Consider the following 20,098-nt stretch of genomic DNA (forward strand, 5'->3'; position numbering starts at 1 on the left):
ATGATCAAGAGATCTTCGAAATCAAGAGACATTCATTTGCTTCATTACCGAATGTACTGTGAAAATTAAAGATTTTGTGTGAATTTGAGTCTCTATGGGTGTTTTGAAAAATGAGTCTGGGCCAGGTCAAGCATTTTAGAGCCTTGCTTGTGCAATCTGATCAGCCTGTCACTCGGTCTAGTTCGGGATTCATCTCTGGTCGGTATTCCAGATCCTCATTTTTTGTACTGTATTCATGATTGTCATGTACATTTTGAAGTTGGTTTCATCCTTACCTCATTGGATATTATTCCAATCTGGACTTGGATTTGGACCCCTTCAAAGGGAAAGTAGCTTAGCTTGGATGAAGGTGTGGAAAACCTATTCACTCACCAGCATTTTAGGAATGTGGTTTCCCTTCTTCTATCTTATGATCTTATTATCCTTTTATTAAATTTTTTCCTTCGCTCAAGAGAGAGAGAGAGAGAGAGAGAGAGAGAGAGAGAGTACCATCAAAGGGAAGGTTCGGTTCAGAAATCAATATCTAAAGAGCTGGACCAACCATACAACATTTGATTTGTCAAATTAATAGGTAATTATGAATAGTGAAACAAGTTTGTATTATGAATCCAGTACATGATTATAGAGAAACAAATTTCCAAAATAATTTTAATTTATTACAATGTATTGGCACTTACAAGGTTGTTGTAACACAACCATGACATTGTATAGCAAGCCAATTTATTCAGTTACGGTCGGCATGTTATTACATAGAAACGTCCCGTTTACCCTATACCGGGGACCTGAATAACTGTCCCATCCCTCTTGCTAACCCAAACCCATACCCTTTTGCAGTCAATATTAAGAATTACACTTGAGCCTTCTTTAACAATAAAGGCCTTCACATTAGGGTTCTCCCTCTCAATGGTGGTTGCTGCAATTTGCCCATACACACCTACCAATTCTGGCCAAGAGCTCTTACCTGCACCTGAATTGTTTCATCTCCCTCGCATTAGCATCACATGGTCCAGCAGAAAAGCAGCAAAACAATGAAATAATACAATTGCTAGTTACTGTAAATCCATACAACTGCATTGAAATTGGGGCAGTCCAAATCTGCCCCACAAAGACCCCAGACTTGCTGAAATGACCCAATCAAGATCTAGGCAGGGCGGGCAGCTCTAGGATAGATGTTTGATATAGAGGGCTCCTTGTATTACGTCTTCTAGGAATTGATTACTCATCAATTCTTTTCATGTTGTAATTCTTCCTATCATGATATTAAATATATTATTCTGTTCTTTAAAAAAAAAATCAATATATTTAAAAAAGAAAGCTATGCCGATATAGAAACGTATGCGTACATGACTTGCCGGGTTCGAGAAAGTTTTAAAAATATATTGCAACACGTTTGTGTGTGTGTGTCTATATATATATATATATATCAAACATAACAAAATGTTATTTTTCTGAAAGAATAAAGTGGCTTTTTTTCTAAACAAAGAAGGGTAATAAAATGTTTTACTAATGTAATTCTTGATTTGGATGTCCCATCCCTCAACGAAGAACAAAATGAAGATCACCATGTCACCTACATGACATGAGTAACTTACAATTTACAGAACAAACCTTTTCGTTCTGATGCAATACACCTATATATGTGACATGAATAATATATGGTCATCAAGCCATACCTTTGCAAAAGGATGACATCTCTCTCTCTCTCTCTTTGAAGACTTTCACTTACGGTTATAGCAAGCCATTGGTAGTGGGTATTTATAGATTTGGCTGGATAGTTATCCTTACCTTTCCTAAGGTGGCGAATGCCTTGTTTGAATGCTGACTATATTTTCCGTACGGTTCCAACATTCATTAAGGATTTTGTCACCTTCTCTCCTTATTCTTATGCTTCCATTACTAAGTATGGATAGGCTTGTATATGTATAAGTGGGTTTGATTTCATGGCTGAAGTTTCTAACCAGCTGGCCGTCTTAATTGAACGTTGACCATATTGCTCCAACCAATTCATACCTCTTTCAGTCTCTTATTGAAAAGGGTGCTGTGCATGTGTGGACGTAGGTGTTGGACATTGACAGATTTGGTTTGATAAAGACCACATTGGCTTATGGTTTACGCCTCGTGAGCGGATCCTATGCTCGGCCCAAATAGCTATGTGTTGTGTCCCATAAGGTTAAGGACTAACATGAGTATGGATATGACAAAGTTTAATCTTTTCTTAACAAATTTTGAGTTGTCCTGAGAAATCTCATCAACTGAACTTTCTTTTTCTTCAAGAGAGGCAAGAGAGATTTCAACTTCCTAAGAAAGCTCCTTAACATTATATAGACAGTTCATCTGAAAATGGTAATCTGCATCGGCTGAGTTGGATGGGTCAAAATCTTTCACTGCATCAGCATACTCAAACACCACTTCTTCGATGAGAATTTCAAACACCACTTCTTCCTCCAAAGTGGGAGAACTAATGGTTTATTCAAACACAATATGTGCTTCTTCTTTTGGAGCTATGGGAGAACTGATCTAGAGCCTTCAAAGGGCTTTTCTCTTCTAAAGCCATGACATGACTTTATTTTTCTAAAATATTGACAAGACCTTTCTTATTATCTTTTATAATGATAACCTCAATGGATAATTCATGCACAATCTCTTTTTCTGGTACTTGGATACATGCATTTTCTTCTTTCTCCTTGATTTCAGTGTCATATTGGTAGATCTGAGTGCAAGCACACTGTAGTAGTTTAGATAACTGTGTGACTCCTTTCTGATCAGCAAAGTCAACATAGACTCTTAGAATTGTAATGATTTTTTTCAATATTCGTTCAACCTTGCTAATCATGTAGACTTCTTCATTTTGAGTGCACAATCAAGGATTACTTTTGATCGACTGCTCGACATATTTAGTCGCAACGAGCACTAAGCTAACAAGGCACAACAACTACTCTGGCACAATGGCCCTTAGGAGTATGATGCCCTTGAAGGCAAAAATAAAATGAGCCATCCTGACAAGTTCCAACAAGGAGAGAATCATGATGCCATCCATACTAGCCTAGGTGAGTATTTTGCCAAAATTTTTGGTAGCAGCTCCCCTGTTTAATGGAAAAAATACGACGTTTCTTTTTAGCTTAGAGAGCACCTTGTCAAAAAATTTGACAGCATCTCTCCTATTTATCAAAAAAATTGCTATGTTCGTTTTTGGATAGATGTGCATCATTATACATATGTTGCATCTCCCATGGTTTATCAGAAACCTAGGCCTTGCCCTGATGACTTAGATGTTTACATAAATGCAGTTTTGGGCAAATCTGAAACCTTTTTAATATTGGGGTTTCTTCACCCAATAATATTTTAAATATGGTAAGGCTTTTGAATCACTTTTGGGTGATAGAGATCAATCACCATTTATATGCTTATTATAGTAAAGTTATATTTATTAAAAGTAGGAGCTTGTGTACATGACAGTGTGATGGCAAGGTAAATAGCATAAAGTAGGAGACTGCACACATATTAGCGCAATGACAAAGTAAAGTGCGTAAAGCAGAGCTCGATGAATAAAATTATACATCAGGCTAAGTAAAGTGCATAAGCAAGGCCTGGTGAATGATATCATGCATCGAGCTAAGTATATAAGCATGAATCAATGAATGAAATTACGCATTAGGCTAATTACGTAAAGCAACGTGTATATATATATATATATATATAATTTTTACATATGTATAATAAATAGGAAAGTAGTCATAAGGATATGCGTGTGTACACTGAAGCAAGCTTGTGGTGGCCTAAAAAGCGTAAACTAAGGACTAGGACCCTATGATACATAATTCACCATAAATATTGAGAAATAGTCTTAAGGGCATGCGCATGAATACCGAAGCAAGCTTGCAGTACTCTATAGGGCGTAAACAAAGGACAAGGACCCAATATTATTTTAGAAAGATATACGGTAAGAAAAATCTCAATGTACACAATAGTTATTCCAATAAAATAACTTGAAATAGAGAGACCGGCTTGCAAACCTACCAAAAATCTAGTAGAGGTGACTCAATGCAAGCATAGAGGCACTCCTAGGTCATGGTTGATACATCCTTATATCCGATACAGTGACAACTAAGAGCATTTTGTGTAGAACTCGTCGACGTGGAGAAACAAAGAGGTATAGGCCAAAAACAGATCAGACCTACTTTAGTTCTAACTGGGTTCAAGCCTACCTTAAGTGGGCTAGTATAGGTCAAATGGTTTGAGAAAGTCAAAAAAGACATAGAAGAAGTCAAGCTATCAAGGTCAAGTAGTCTTGAATCAATTGGGCTCAGTCCAGGTCAGGGAGGTCCAAGCTCATATCAAGTAGGCTTAGTCTAGGTCAAGTGGGCTTGACCTAGGCTAAGACCATGAACTAAAAGAAGAGAGAGAAAAGTTAACCTCATAGGTCAAGTAGTTTTGACATAAGTAGACTCAAACTAGGTCAGGCAGGTTCAAGTAGGTTTGACCGACTGCCGACCACCGAGTTCTCTCCTTCGATCAGATCCCTCTCCCTCTCCCTTGCTCGACTCTCATAGTTGAACCCTCATTCACCTCTCTAGGTAACCTCTCCCCCCCTCTCTCTTTCTCCTGTGTCTTTTTCTTCTTCTACTTCTTTTTCTCCTTCTCTTTCTTTTATGTCGTCCGACAGGGGCTTGCCATTCTTCCTTGCCGACAAACCATGGCCTGCCGGCAGGGGCTAAAGCCCCTGCCAGTTTTTTTGATAGGTCGACAAGGGAGACACCCCCTGCCGCCTGTGATTTTTTTTCCAACAGGGGCTTGGGCCCCTGCCTCGTTCCTTCCAGCTAGCAGGGGCTTTACCCCTACTACCTGGGTGTTTTCGACAAGCAGAGGCAAGGCCGTTGCCTTACTCGTTCCTTCTTTTTCTCCAGGGTGGGGTTGAGTTTCTTCCCTGTCTTCTTTTTCTTGGTTTTAAGGGAGGGGATCATCCCCTTCTCGTTTCTCCTTCTTCGTAAGGGAGGGATCGAGACCCCTCCCTCTTCTTCATGTCTGTATTTTCTTTGGTTTTGAGGGAGTGGTTGAGCCGCCTCCCATTTGTCCTTCTTCATAAGGGAGGGGCCGAGACCCCCTCCTTGTTGCTTGAGTTACGAGGGAGGGGTTCAGCCCCTCCTTCGTTCCTTCTTTGTTTTCTTTCGGTTGGCAGGAGGCGGAGCCCCCTGTCCTTGGTTCTTTCAGTCGGCAGGGTGCGGAGCCCCTCTGCCCCTTGACTACTTTGTGTCTCCAATTGACAGGGAATCTACCTCCATGCTGTTGTCTTTTCTCATTGGGCACGGAGGGCGAAGCTCCTACCTGAGTGGTTCTTCTGCCGACAAGGGGAGGGGGCTCTACTCCCTGTCGTGTTTTCCTTTCTTCATGTAGGGAATGGCGAAGCCCACTACTTGTGTCTTTTTCTTTGGCCAACAGTCTTTGTCATTGTAGATATGTGGCAAAGCAAAATGCGTGATGCTTAATGCTAAGCAACACATGCGGCTTAAAATGCCATGCAAAAAAAAAGAAAAAATGCAAATGCAGAAGCATGCAAATCGGGTAAATAGCCGTGGTGAGTAAGTGATGCAAGCACATCACATGCTATTTACTTTCTTGGATACAACACTTTCCTGCTCACACACTCACTTAGTTATGGATATCTAGAACTGTTTTGCTGGACTTTGGAGATCATGTTGGGCATGATTTGAATGTATGAGAATAGAAGTGCTCTTATTTGTGTAGTTTGAATTCCATGCTAGAAATAGTAGTAGTTAGCGGGATATTGGAGTGTGTTTGTTGCAGGTACATGTTTGACATTATTATGATATAAATGATTAAATATATTGCAATATGTGACATGACTATCCATACTTGCATGAAGTTATTTTGGATTTGATTATGCATTCCATGTGAAATTGTATCATGAAAATATGCTTAAATTGAATGTATCATGTTTGTGAATGTGATTTTATCTTTCTAAATATCTTTATGATGTGTGTAAATATGATGTGATGGTGTTACACATAAAAATATTGAATTATCAATACATGCATAATAGTTCATGAAATTGTATTTTATGTTAAACATGTTTGTGGTAGAGAGGAGAAAAAAATTTGTGCATTAACTGAAACAAAAAAATTGCTCACCAACAATCACCAAACAAGAATTTCTAACAGATTTGTAAACCACATAGCATTCTTATTATTCTCTTTTAACTGATTAGGATAATATTCATAACATCATAGGATAAATTGACTATAAACCATGAATGGATGTATCGTAGGATAATTGATAATGAGGTATCACTTGAATATATGGATGGTGTTGACAGTTTTATTGAATTTGCAATGACAAGTGTCAGTACAGTAGATCCCACCAGTCAGATCAGGTGCCCCTACACGATGTGTAAGAACAATCAATTTGTAGAACCTCATGGCGTTAGACATCACCTATACAGGAAGAGTTTTGTCAGTGGTTATCAGAATTGGACATTTCATGGTGAAATCATTTTCGATTTGATTATGTATCCATGTTCATGGAATTGCATATCATGTTACATTCCATGCATACTTAGCATGTACATGCACAGTTCATGCATAGTTATAAAATTGATTCATGTAGGTCCTTTTAATCTTTACATTTCATGCATATGTCATGTCCATGCTAAGATCAAGAGTTATGTAACTGATCTAAATAACATTTTTATTCGTTAGAATATGGTTCGTGGAGGTCACAGAGGTCGAGGACCAAGTGGAGGCCGTGGGACATCATTAGGTAGATGTCTTTGTGTTATATTTAAATATAGACATTCATTATGTTTTTGCTTATATGTTGATATAAAAATTGTTACTTGTTAATCGTCTTTACAGGATCCCAGCTCAGTGATAGCCGGTCTCAACCTTTGTCTTCACATAATGCTTCAATAAGTATATCATTTAAATAATTGTATACTTGATTAGTTGTCAGGCCGGGCCTAGCCCCAACCTCGATTGAGAGAGAGGTGGGCTCGGCTACCTGGTCGAGCCCGACCCCATCAGAATAGAGAGAGAGCGGGGAGCAGGGAGGGCCTCCCCCTCCCCTGTCAAAAAGAGAGGACAGAGAGAGAGAGAGAGAGCAGGGAGGGGCGGCACCCCACCCATTGAAATCAGGAGGCAGAGGCTGGGGTTACATCGAGTGACCAACGTGAGAAAGGGCAGGGGCGAGAGAGGGGTAGGGGAATCTCTCCGTGCCAGAAATAAAAAGCGGGGCAAGGGCATCGACCCCTACCAAAATAAAAGAGGGGCAGGGGCCAATGGCCCTTACCGAACCAAGAAAAAAGGGGGGGGGGGGGGTGCACATGGGCCAAAGGCCCCTGCGACTCTTGAAAAGGAGGAGGCAGAGGCTAATGGTCCCTACCAACTTCAAAAGAAAACTGGGGTAGGGGCCATTGGCCCCTGCCGGATTCTCAAAAACAAAGCAGGGGCCAAAGCCTTCTGTCGGAATCTCCAAAACAGGCAGAAATGGGGGGGGGGGGGGGGGTCCCAACCCCTTCTGCCAACCCACTGGGTGACAGAGGGCAAAATGAGAGAGAGAGAGAGAAAGATGAGGGGAAAAAAGAAAGGAAGGGAGCAGACGTACCTGGGGGAGGAGGTTACCGGTGTCGGCAGACAAGGGAAGGAGAGAGGAGACGAGCAAGAGGGGGTGAGAAAGATCAGATGACCAATGAGGTGGTGCCGGCAAAACCGCCGAAGAGGGAGGCGATCGCCGGAAGAGGGAAAGGGAGGGTGAGCAACTAGGCAAGAGAAAGGGAGGGGTTGTGCAATAAATGAAACAAAAAGGTTTTGAAAGGGGGCTTGCATTAGGGTTTTACGGGAAATTTAGTGACGGATTTGCGATTGCAAAATTCTGTCATAAATTTGCGATAGAGTAGCAATGAAAAAATGATGTCGCTCATCCGTCGTGAAGTTGCAACGGAGTGTGAGACAGGATTTTTCTGTCGCTAATTCATTATAAATTTGTGACGACATTTATGACGGATTTTTTCTATCGCTAATTTTGCAACTAATTATAATTTTAGGGACATATAGTTTTCTCTCGATAATCCATCACAACTTTATGATGGATTATTTTTGTCACAATTTTTTGTCGCTAAATAACATTTTTTTTATAGTGTTATCTCTTGCATATTATGTTACAATCCATGCATACTTATCATGTACATGCACAATTCATGCATTGTTATAAAACTGATTCATGTAGGACCTTTAAATCTTTATATTTCATGCACGTGTCATGTCCATGTTAATAACATTTTTATTTGTTAGAATATGGTTCATGGCAGTCACAGTGGTTAAGCACTCAGTGGTCGAGGACCAAGTGGAGGTCGTGGGACAACATTAAGTAGATGCCTTTGTGTTATATTTAAATATATGCATTCATTATATTGTTTTTGCTTATATGTTGATATACAAATTTTTACTTGTTAATCGTCTTTAGAGGATACCAGCTCAGTGATAGCCAGTCTCAGCCTTCGTCTTCACGTAATGCTTCAATAGGTATATCATTTAAATAATTGTATACTTAATTAGTTTAAATGTGCATTATGTGAATTTCTAACTCATTGTTCTTTAGATGATTTTTTACCTACACATGACCCACCTACACCAGCTACTCATACATAGTACAAGACAACGCCAGATGATGGGTCTTCTCAGTCTGACACATGATGACTCATTCAAATAGTGCATATCGATAGTCATCCGTAAGTATTTCATTGTCACTTGTCCAATACTTATCTTAAAAATAGTGTATATCGATAGTCAATTGTTAATGTGTACCAATTCATATGCAGTGCGAGGTTCGAGCCACAAGAAGTGATTCAAAAAATAAAAAATCACTAGTTCAGCATCTTCCAGGACCAGTTGCTCAATGGAAAGACTACCCGAAGGAGGTGAACAAATTATGGTCTTCATTTATGGTATATAATCGTCTATCATAGCTAATGTGTTTCATATTTAATTTTTTGTTATCGTCATATATACTAACTTTCTAAAATTATTTGTAGGCTTTGAATCGCTTCGCGACTGTGAAGGAGCAACAAGACGCGAGGCTAGTGTGGCAGAAGGTGACTGCCAGTCGATTTGTCAACATGCTTCACAATATAAAGACTGCAACAATAAAAGCAGCTTGTGGGATAAATGATCCACTGCAGTGGAAGGGCCATGACCTTTCTACTATCAGGTCAGATTATTGGGATACAATGTGCGACCAGTGAGCGAGCTATAAATTTTGAAATCGCTCAACAAAGGCTGCACAAAAGTGAGCGAAGATGCCCGATGCCCATCTACACACAAGTGATTTTAGGACTTTTGAGAGCCACCAGAAGAAAATTGTAACTTATCAATATATATATATATATATATATATGTATATATATATGGGGTCAAATTTATAAGTATTTCTGCATACTTTCTAATTGATTTTTTTATCATTTAACCTTACAAGAAACCAAAAAATGAGGCATTGTGCCTTACAAGGATGTGTTTATTGAAACACATAAACGTAAGAGCATGAGAGAGTTTGTATCAAAGAAGACAAGAGCAATAACAGTATGTATTTATTATATTAATAAACATTACAATATAAAAGTTATCATGAATTATAATATCATAAATATTATAATTTTTAATTATTAATTCATTACTTTTTAGGAGTCATACGAGCAACAGATAGTAGAGTGATATAACAATGACTTCACTCAGAATCCGCATTTTGATCCTACAGCATTGGTGACTGCAACTGATGAATCTAAAAAAGGTCGTGTGTTCAGGTTTAGGAGTAATATAAACACCACACCAGTCGTTGCCCCCTGCAGTCAGGGCTCTTAGATTTCTCCCGCCAGCATTAACTCCCAGTGTTTGATTAACCCTGCTATTTCTTGGGATGGTATCCACCAGCTTCTTCAGAACATAATGCATGACTTTTTACATGAAACCATTCCCAACCTTGTTCATAATAAGTTGTGCAACTTTTTCTGGGATAGGAAAACTTCATCTGCATTCAACATGAGCTTCAATGTCCGTCAGGTATAAAGTTCCATGTCGTTGGATTTCAAGCTAGTATATGCATGATTGAATATATATATATATATATATATATATATATATATATATATATATATATATATATATATATATATATATATATATATATATATGCTTGATTGAATCACTATGAAATTTTATTGATAGCATTAGAACACATGTATGCATGATTGAATCAATATGAAATTTTTTTGACAACCTTAGAATACATATATGCATGATTGAATCACTATGAAATTTTTTTACTGCCTTATAACATATATATGCATGATTGAATCACTATGAAAGTTTTTTGATAACCTTAGAACACATATAAGCATGATTTCATCACTATGAAATTATTTTGACAACCTTAGAGCACATAAATGCATGATTGAATCACTATGAAATTTATTTGACAACCTTAAAAAACATATATGCATGCTTGAATCACTATGACATTTTTTTGACAACTTTAGAACACATATCTACATGATTGAATCACTATGAATTTTTTTTTTCCAGCCTTAGAACAAATATATAAATAATTGAATCAGTATGAAATTTTTTTGACAACCTTAGAACACATACATGTATGATTGGATCATTATAATTTTTTTTGACAACCTTAGAACACATATATGCATGATTAAATCACTATAAAAAAAAATTGACAACCTTAGAACACATATAAGCATGATTTTATCACTATGATTTTTTTTTAAACCTTTGAATTCTGTCAATGTCCACTTTATTGCTAGTCTATGTGTCATTCAACCATGTCACTTTGATTGCCTTAGATTAGGTGTATTGCATATAATTTATTTCATTATATTTTGTTTATAAATCTAACATTTCGGTTCTCTTGTAGGATGCTAGAGATGATCAACATAGAGAAGCTGATGGAGGCATGGATGGAGGGGCAATTTCAGACAATGAAGAGGATGATGCTCTGAATCTTGGCGAGAATTAGCTTCATGTGTTGAATTTGTTTTACGTACTTGTTATTTCAAATGAAACTCTTTATATATGTTCACTTGTAACTAATTAGAACTTGTTGAGGATTATACTGGGTTGTTAAATTTGTTACACTTGCTTTGTATATGTATTTTTTATGTGTACTTTGTTTTTTATACACTTGTTATATAATTGTATAACAAGAAATTTTTTCTCGATATTTATATTTCAAACAATTTATTTTAAATTTATTTTAAAGTTTGCGATGGATAATATCCGTCGCTAATATCCATCACCAATTTAGCGACGAATTAGGGACAGATATTTATCTGTCTCAAAAATTGAATCAGTCGATGTTTTGCAATGAAATGTAATTCATCGCTAAATTGGCGACATATATTAGATACAGATATGTATTCATCATTAAATTTTAGCGACGGATATGTATCTGTCGTAAAACCAAATTAGTGCTTATTTAGCGATGGATAATAAAATTTATTAATCCATCATGAATTAGAGATGGAAGTAGCGACAAATAAGTTTTGTTGCTAATTAGCGACCAGGAAATTACGGTGGACGCTATCCATCGCTAAGTCGTCGTTGATCCGTCACTAAATAATTCAGTGATGGATTTGCGATGGATTAGCGTCGGATAGCGTTCGTCGCTAATCCACATAATTCTTGTAGTGTACCCAACACATTCCAAATGCTCGAGCGCCTTTAGCCCATAGGAGATATACGCTAATGAAGGTGACCAACATTTAACATATTAAGGATTTATTCATTTGCTGTTAAAGTATGGTGCTTTCTTACGCACCCCTAAGGTTCTTAACAAACCCAAAGCCCCGTACATGAGCTCACAAGCATAAACATAACTGACATGAATCAAAAGTCAAAAGCAACAATAACAATATCCACACGAGCGTGCGCATTGGCAGCTGGAAGGTTCCGTGAACCATACCTGCCATCATATCCAAGTAATCAATATGTTGATCTCATACATTGAGCATCTATTCAAAACACGCTTTATATTAAGAATATACATCATCAAGTTCATGCTCACACACATAGTTAATTATACACACCTACATATATATATACACTTTCAATCATGTATAAGTATATCTTCAAAACTAAATTAATCATTTTTAAACCTTGCATATATATATATATATATTTAAACAAACTCATAGACCTGAAAATTTTTCTTTTCAACAAATCGCTGCACACAACACTATTTTTTTATAAGTGCAACCTTTGATTCTAGAAATCACTTAACACAACTACTATTTTTTTTTTATAAGTGCAACCTTTGATTTCAAAAATCGCTGCACATAACTGCTGTTTTTTTTATAAGTGTAGCCTTTGATTTCAAAAATTGTTGTGCATAAATACTGTTTTTTTTTCTGGATAGTATGAAGACATGCCACTACAAGAAAATTGTTAATTAGCGATGGAAATTTGCGACGGATTTTTTTCGTCGCAAATTTGCGAAAGATTAGCTAGAGAAAACTTTTTTAATGAATCCATCGCTAAGTAGCGATGGATTAGCGATAAAAAACTTTCATCGCTAAACCGTCGCTACTTAGCGATGGATTAGCGACACCAATTTTTTTGTCGCTAATTCTCAATATAAGAAAACATTTTAGCGACAGATTTAGCGAGAGAATTTTTTCGTCGCTAATTAGCGACGGAAAAATTCTCTCGCTAAATCCATCGCTAATTTTTTATTTAAACCGAGCGCAAAAATTTCCCTCTCCCCATTCGAAATTTAAACTGACCTCGCTCGATTTAAACCGACTTCGGATACTGAAGCAAGGAAACGAGAGAGAGAGAGAAAGGAGAGAGAGAGAGAGAGAAACTAACCTGGCTTCAGACTCATCGGTCTCGACGGCGACGAGGAACTCCACGCCGCCGAGTCGGAGGCAAGAGAAGAGGATGAGAGGGAGCTCATGATCGGCCTTCCTCTTGGGGTGGTTGGAGCGCTCGACCTCCTCGGTACCGAAAGCCGCCTTGTAGAAGGCGACAGCATCGGCCGCCCTCGACGCCTGAACCATGAGCTTCGGCCTGAGCGTCGAGAACTTCACAGCGGATTCGCCGTTGTTCTCTGCTTCGCTCCCGTTCTGGTGCTCCCCTCCTTCCTGCGCCATCTCTCACTTTCCCCTTTCCCCGAATGCACGAAATGAAACCCTAGAAATGGAACCACAACGAAGAAGAGGTAAAGCGAATGCACAAAAATGAAGAAGAAAAAAAAAATACGAACTAAGCAAACGCCGGTTCATAGAGGATGGCGACGCCGGAGCGCACGCTACTTAGCGACAGATTTTTTTTATTTTGTTTTTAAAATTTAGCGATGGATTAGCTACGGATAATGTCCGTCGCTAATCTATCACAAATTAACGATGAAAGTAACGACAGATAAGGTTTTTCGCTAATTAGCGAGCAAAAAATCGCAATGGACGCTATCCATCGCTAATTCGTCGCTAAACAGTTTAGCGATGACTTAGCGACGGATAAGCGATGGATAGTGTCCGTCGCTAATCCACGATTTTCTTGTGGTGTGCGCCTATGGTGCTGGCTGCCATACGCAAATGCATTGCCAGACTGTTCTTTTTTTTATAAACTAGCTAGCATGCAGACTTGTGCCTATGCCTCCTGATTTCAACAGGTGGGGTGTAACCCCAGCCTCTGCCTCCTGATTTCAACAGGTGGGGTGCCACCCCTCTCTGCTCGCTCTCTCTCTGTCCTCTCTTTTTGACAGGGGAGGGGGAGGCCCTCCCTGCTCCCCGCTCTCTCTCTCTATTCTGATGGGGTCGGGCTCGACCAGGTAGCCGAGCCCACCTCTCTCTCAATCGAGGTTGGGGCTAGGCCCGACCTGGCAACTAATCAAGTATACAATTATTTAAATGATATACTTATTGAAGCATTATGTGAAGACGAAGGTTGAGACTGGCTATCACTGAGCTGAGATCCTGTAAAGACGATTAACAAGTAACAATTTTTATATCAACATATAAGCAAAAACATAATGAATGTCTATATTTAAATATAACACAAAGACATCTACCTAATGATGTCCCACGGCCTCCACTTGGTCTTCGACCTCTGTGACCTCCACGAACCATATTCTAACAAATAAAAATGTTATTTGGATCAGTTACATAACTCTTGATCTTAGCATGCACATGACATATGCATGAAATGTAAAGATTAAAAGGACCTACATGAATCCGTTTTATAACTATGCATGAACTGTGCATGTACATGCTAAGTATGCATGAAATGTAACATGATATGCAATTCCATGAACATGGATACATAATCAAATCGAAAATGATTTCACCATGAAATGTTCAATTCTGATAACCACTGACAAAACTCTTCCTGTATAGGTGATGTCTAATGCCATGAGGTTCTACAAATCGATTGTTCTTACACATCGTGTAGGAGCACCTGATCTGACTGGTGGGATCTACTGTACTGACACTTGTTATTGCAAATTCAATAAAACTGTCAACACCATCCATATATTCAAGTGACACCTCATTATCAATTATCCTACGATACATCCATTCATGGTTTATAGTGAATTTATCCTATAATGTTACGAATATTATCCTAATCAGTTAAAAGAGAATCATAAGAATGCTATGTGGTTTACAAATCTGTTAGAAATTCTTGTTTGGTGATTGTTGGTGAGCAATTTTTTTGTTTTGGTTAATGCACAAATTTTTTTCTCCTCTCTACCACAAACATGTTTAACATAAAATACAATTTCATGAACTATTATGCATGCATTGATAATTCAATATTTTTGTGTGTAACACCATCACATCATATTTACACACATCATAAAGATATTTAGAAAGATAAATTCACATTCACAAACATGATACATTCAATTTAAGCATATTTTCATGATACAATTTCACATGGAATGCATAATCAAATCCAAAATAACTTCATGCAAGTATGGATAGTCATGTCACACATTGCAATATATTCAATCATTTATATTATAATAATGTCAAACATGTACCTGCAAAAAACACACTCCAATATCCCGCTAACTACTACCATGCCTAGTATGAAATCCGAACTACACAAATAAGAGCACTTCTATTCTCATACATTCAAATCATGCTCAACATGATCTCCAAACTCCAGCAAAACAGTTCTAGATATCCATAACTAAGTGAGTGTGTGAGCAGAAAAGTGTTGTATCCAAGAAAGTAAATAACATGTGATGTGCTTGCATCACTTACTCACCACGGGTATTTACCCGATTTGCATGCTTCTGCATTTGCATTTTTTTTCTTTTTTTTTTGCATGGCATTTTAAGCTGCATGTGTTGCTTAGCATTAAGCATCACGCATTTTGCTTTGCTACATATCTTCAATGACAAACACTATTGGCCAAAGACAAAGATACAAGTAGTCGGCTTCGCCACTCCCTACCTGAAGAAAGGGAAACACGACAGGGGGTAGAGCCCCCTCCCCTTGTCGGCAGAAGAACCACTCAGGTAGGAGCTTCGCCCTCCATGCCCAATGAGAAAAGACAACAACAGGGATGTAGATTCCCTGTCGTCTGGAGACACAAAGTAGTCAGGGGGCGGAGGGGCTCCGCACCCTGCCGATTGAAAGAACCAAGGACAGGGGGCTCCGTCCCCTGCCAACCGAATGAAAACAAAGAAGGAACGAAGGAGGGGCTGAACCCCTCCCTCGTAACTCAAGCAACAAGGAGGGGGTCTCGGCCCCTCCCTTATGAAGAAGGACAAATGGGAGGGGGCTCAACCCCTCCCTCAAAACCAAAGAAAATGCAGACATGAAGAAGAGGGAGGGGTCTCGATCCCTCCCTTACGAAGAAGGAGAAACGAGAAGGGGATGATCTCCTCCCTCAAAACCAAGAAAAAGAAGACAGGGAAGGAACTCAACCCCACACTGGAGAAAAAGAAGGAAAGAGTGGGGCAACGACCTTGCCTCTACTTGTCGGAAACACCCAGGTAGTAGGGGTAAAAGCCCCTGCTAGCTGGAAGGAACGAGGCAGGGGCCCAAGTCCCTGTTGAAAAAAATTTCACAGGCGGCAGGGGGTGTCTCCCCTGTCGACCTATCAAAAAAACTGGCAGGGGCTTTAGCCCCTGCCGGCAGGCCATGGTTTGCCGGCAAGAAAGAATGACAGGCCCCTGCCGGTCGACATAAAAGAAAGAGAAGGAGAACGACCTTGCCTCTACTTGTCGGAAACACCCAGGTAGTAGGGGTAAAAGCCCCTGCTAGCTGGAAGGAACGAGGCAGGGGCCCAAGTCCCTGTTGAAAAAAATTTCACAGGCGGCAGGGGGTGTCTCCCCTGTCGACCTATCAAAAAAACTGGCAGGGGCTTTAGCCCCTGCCGGCAGGCCATGGTTTGCCGGCAAGGAAGAATGACAGGCCCCTGCCGGTCGACATAAAAGAAAGAGAAGGAGAAAAAGAAGTAGAAGAAGAAAAAGACACAGGAGAAAGAGAGAGGGGGTGAGAGGTTACCTAGAGAGGTGAATGAGGGTTCAACTATGAGAGTCGAGCAAGGGAGAGGGAGAGGGGTCCGATCGAAGGAGAGAACTCGGTGGTCGGCAGTCGGTCAAACCTACTTGAACCTGCCTGACCTAGTTTGAGTCTACTTATGTCAAACCTACTTGACCTATGAGGTTAACTTTTCTCTCTCTTCTTTTAGTTCATGGTCTTAGCCTAGGTCAAGCCCACTTGACCTAGACTAAGCCTACTTGATATGAGCTTGGACCTCCCTGACCTGGACTGAGCCCAATTGATTCAAGACTACTTGACCTTGATAGCTTGACTTCTTCTATGTCTTTTTTGACTTTCTCAAACCATTTGACCTATACTAGCCCACTTAAGGTAGGCTTGAACCCAGTTGGAACTAAAGTAGGTCCGATCTGTTTTTGGCCTATACCTCTTTGTTTCTCCACGTCGACAAGTTCTACACAAAATGCTCTTAGTTGTCACTGTACCAGATATAAGGATGTATCAACCATGACCTAGGAGTGCCTCTATGCTTGCATTGAGTCACCTCTACTAGATTTTTGGTAGGTTTGCAAGTCGGTCTCTCTATTTCAAGTTATTTTATTGGAATAACTATTGTGTACATTGAGATTTTTCTTACCGTATATCTTTCTAAAATAATATTGGATCCTTGTCCTTGGTTTACGCCCTCTAGAGTACTGCAAGCTCGCTTCGGTATTCATGCGCATGCCCTTAAGACTATTTCTCAATATTTATAGTGAATTATGTATCATAGGGTCCTAGTCCTTGGTTTACGCTTTTTAGGCCACCACAAGCTTGCTTCGGTGTACACACGCATATCCTTATGACTACTTTCCTATTTATTATACATATGTAAAAATTATATATATATATATATATATATATATATATATATATATATATATATATATATATATATATACGTTGCTTTACGTACTTAGCCTGATGCGGAATTTCATTCATTGATTCTTGCTTATATACTTAGCTCGATGCATGATATCATTCACCAGGCCTTGCTTATGCACTTTACTTAGCCTGATGTATAATTTTATTCATCGAGCTCTGCTTTACGCACTTTACTTTGTCATTGCGCTAATATGTGTGCAGTGTCCTACTTTATGCTATTTACCTTGCCATCACACTGTCATGTGCACAGGCTCCTACTTTTAATAAATATAACTTTACTATAATAAACATATAAATGGTGACTGATCTCTATCACCCAAAAGTGATTCAAAAGCCTTACCATATTTAAAATATTATTTGGTGAAGAAACCCCTATATTAAAAAGGTTTTAGATTTGCCCAAAACTGCATTTATGTAAACATCTAAGTCATCAGGGCAAGGCCTAGGTTTCTGATAAACCATGGGAGATGCAACATATGTATAATGATGTACATCTATCCAAAAACGAATGTAGCAATTTTTTTGTTAAATAGGAGAGATGCTGTCAAAATTTTTGACAAGGTGCTCTCTAAGATAAAAAGAAACGTAGTATTTTTTCCATTAAACAGGAGAGCTGCTGCCAAAAATGTTGGCAAAATACTCACCTAGGCTAGTATGGATGGCATGATGATGCTCTCATTGTTGGAACCTGTCAGGATGGCTCATTTTATTTTTGCCTTCAAGGGCATCATACTCCTAAGGGCCATTGTGCCAGAGTAGTTGTTGTGCGTTGTTAGGTCAGTGCTCATTACGACTAAATATGTTGAGCAGTCAATCAAAAGTAATCCTTGATTGTGCACTCAAAACGAAGAAGTCTACATGATTAGCAAGGTTGAACCAATATTGAAAAAAATCATTATAATTCTCAGAGTCTATGTTGACTTTGCTGATCAGAAAGGAGTCACACAGTTATCTAAACCACTAGAGTGTGCTTGCACTCAGATCTACCAATATGACACTGAAATCAAGGAGAAAGAAGAAAATGCATGTATCCAAGTACCAGAAAAAGAGATTGTGCATGAATTATCCATTGTTGTTATCATTATAAAAGACAATAAGAAAGGTCTTGTCAATATTTTAGAAAAATAAAGTCATGTCATGGCTTTAGAAGAGAAAAGCCCTTCGAAGGCTCTAGATCAGTTCTCCCATAGCTCCAAAAGAAGAAGCACATATTGTGTTTGAATAAACCATTAGTTCTTCCACTTTAGAGGAAGAAGTGGTGTTTGAAATTCTCATCGAAGAAGTGGTATTTGAGTATGCTGATGCAGTGAAAGATTTTGACTCATCCAACTCAGCCGATGCAGATTACCATTTTCAGATGAACTGTCTATATAATGTTAAGGAGCTTTCTTAGGAAGTTGAAATCTCTCTTGCCTCTCTTGAAGAAAAAGAAAGTTTAGTTGATGAGATTTCTCAGGACTAGGGATGGCAGTGGACCGGGGGAAAGCGGGGCCCCGCCCCGCCTCGCCCCGTTTGGACCGGGGATGAAGGGTATGAAACAGGGATGGAGGCGGGGACGAAGGTTAAAATCCATCCCCGTCCGGGGGTGGAGGCGGGGATGGACTGGCACGTTCCCCCGCCCCGCCCTGCCCCATCCCCGCCCCGGCCCCGCCCCGGCCCATCCCCGTCACGGCCCCGCCCCGCCCCATCCCCGTCCCGGCCCCTCCCCATCCCCGCCCCCAACCCTTTATATTTTTACTGTTTACTAACCCTAATTTCCTAACCCTGGAGCCGCCGAGCCAGGCCGTCGCCTCTTCCCCTTCCCCATCCGCATTATCATTGTAGCCGGGCCGTCGCCGACCACCGTTGGCCATCGCAGGGGGAGGCCTCCACCGTTGGCCATCGCCGATCTCCGACTCGTCCTCGGCGACGCTTGGGTGCGAATGCACACCAAGAAGCTTCGGCAGTACATCGCTAACTACGAGCGCATGGCGCGGAGCGAGGTCGTGGCGGCCATGGCGGAGATGCCGGTGGTGATCGATGCCGAAAGCGCGAGGCGGGCTTTCAGGCGGTTCAACTCCGCCTTCCCGGAGGCATACCGGGCGCAGACTGCGTCGATCGTGGTGGAGGACATGAAACGGGGATGAAGGCGGAAATGGGGACGGGGCGGGGACGGGGACGGGGCGGGGACGGGGATGGGGCGGGGGTGGAGGACATGAAACGGGAATGAAGGCGGGGGTGGAGGATAAATTCCATCCCCGCCGCGGAGGCGGGCCGGGGGTGGAGGATAAAATTTTGAGGCGGGGCGGGGGTGGAAACCTTGTCCCCCGCCCCGCCCCGCCCCACTGCCATCCCTACTCAGGACAACTCAAAATTTGTTAAGAAAAGATTAAACTTTGTGATATCCATACTCATGTTATTCCTTAACCTTCTGGGACACAACACATAGCTATTTGGGCCGAGTATAGGATCCACTCACGAGGCGTAAACCATAAGCCAATGTGGTCTTTATCAAACCAAATCTGTCAATGTCCAACACCTACGTCCACACATGCACAGCAATAAGAGACTGAAAGAGGTATGAATTGGTTGGAGCAATATGGTCAACGTTCAATTAAGACGGCCAGCTGGTTAGAAACTTCAGCCATGAAATCAAACCGACTT

At 40.1% G+C, this 20,098-nt stretch overlaps 1 long non-coding RNA gene across 1 annotated transcript; it reads right to left on the reverse strand.

The window, feature by feature from the left end:
- Window positions 1-491: 491 nt before the first annotated feature.
- LOC149810904 (uncharacterized) lies at window positions 492-1,724 on the reverse strand. Its single transcript, XR_016428964.1, has 2 exons — window positions 1,674-1,724; window positions 492-967 (listed from the first exon to the last, which is right to left on the reverse strand). It is a non-coding gene; the product is annotated as an uncharacterized LOC149810904 (long non-coding RNA).
- Window positions 1,725-20,098: the final 18,374 nt, after the last annotated feature.

The sequence above is a fragment of the Nuphar pumila genome, unplaced genomic scaffold (assembly GCF_984573655.1).
Source record: "Nuphar pumila unplaced genomic scaffold, dmNupPumi1.hap1.1 HAP1_SCAFFOLD_175, whole genome shotgun sequence".
Lineage (NCBI taxonomy): Eukaryota > Viridiplantae > Streptophyta > Magnoliopsida > Nymphaeales > Nymphaeaceae > Nuphar > Nuphar pumila.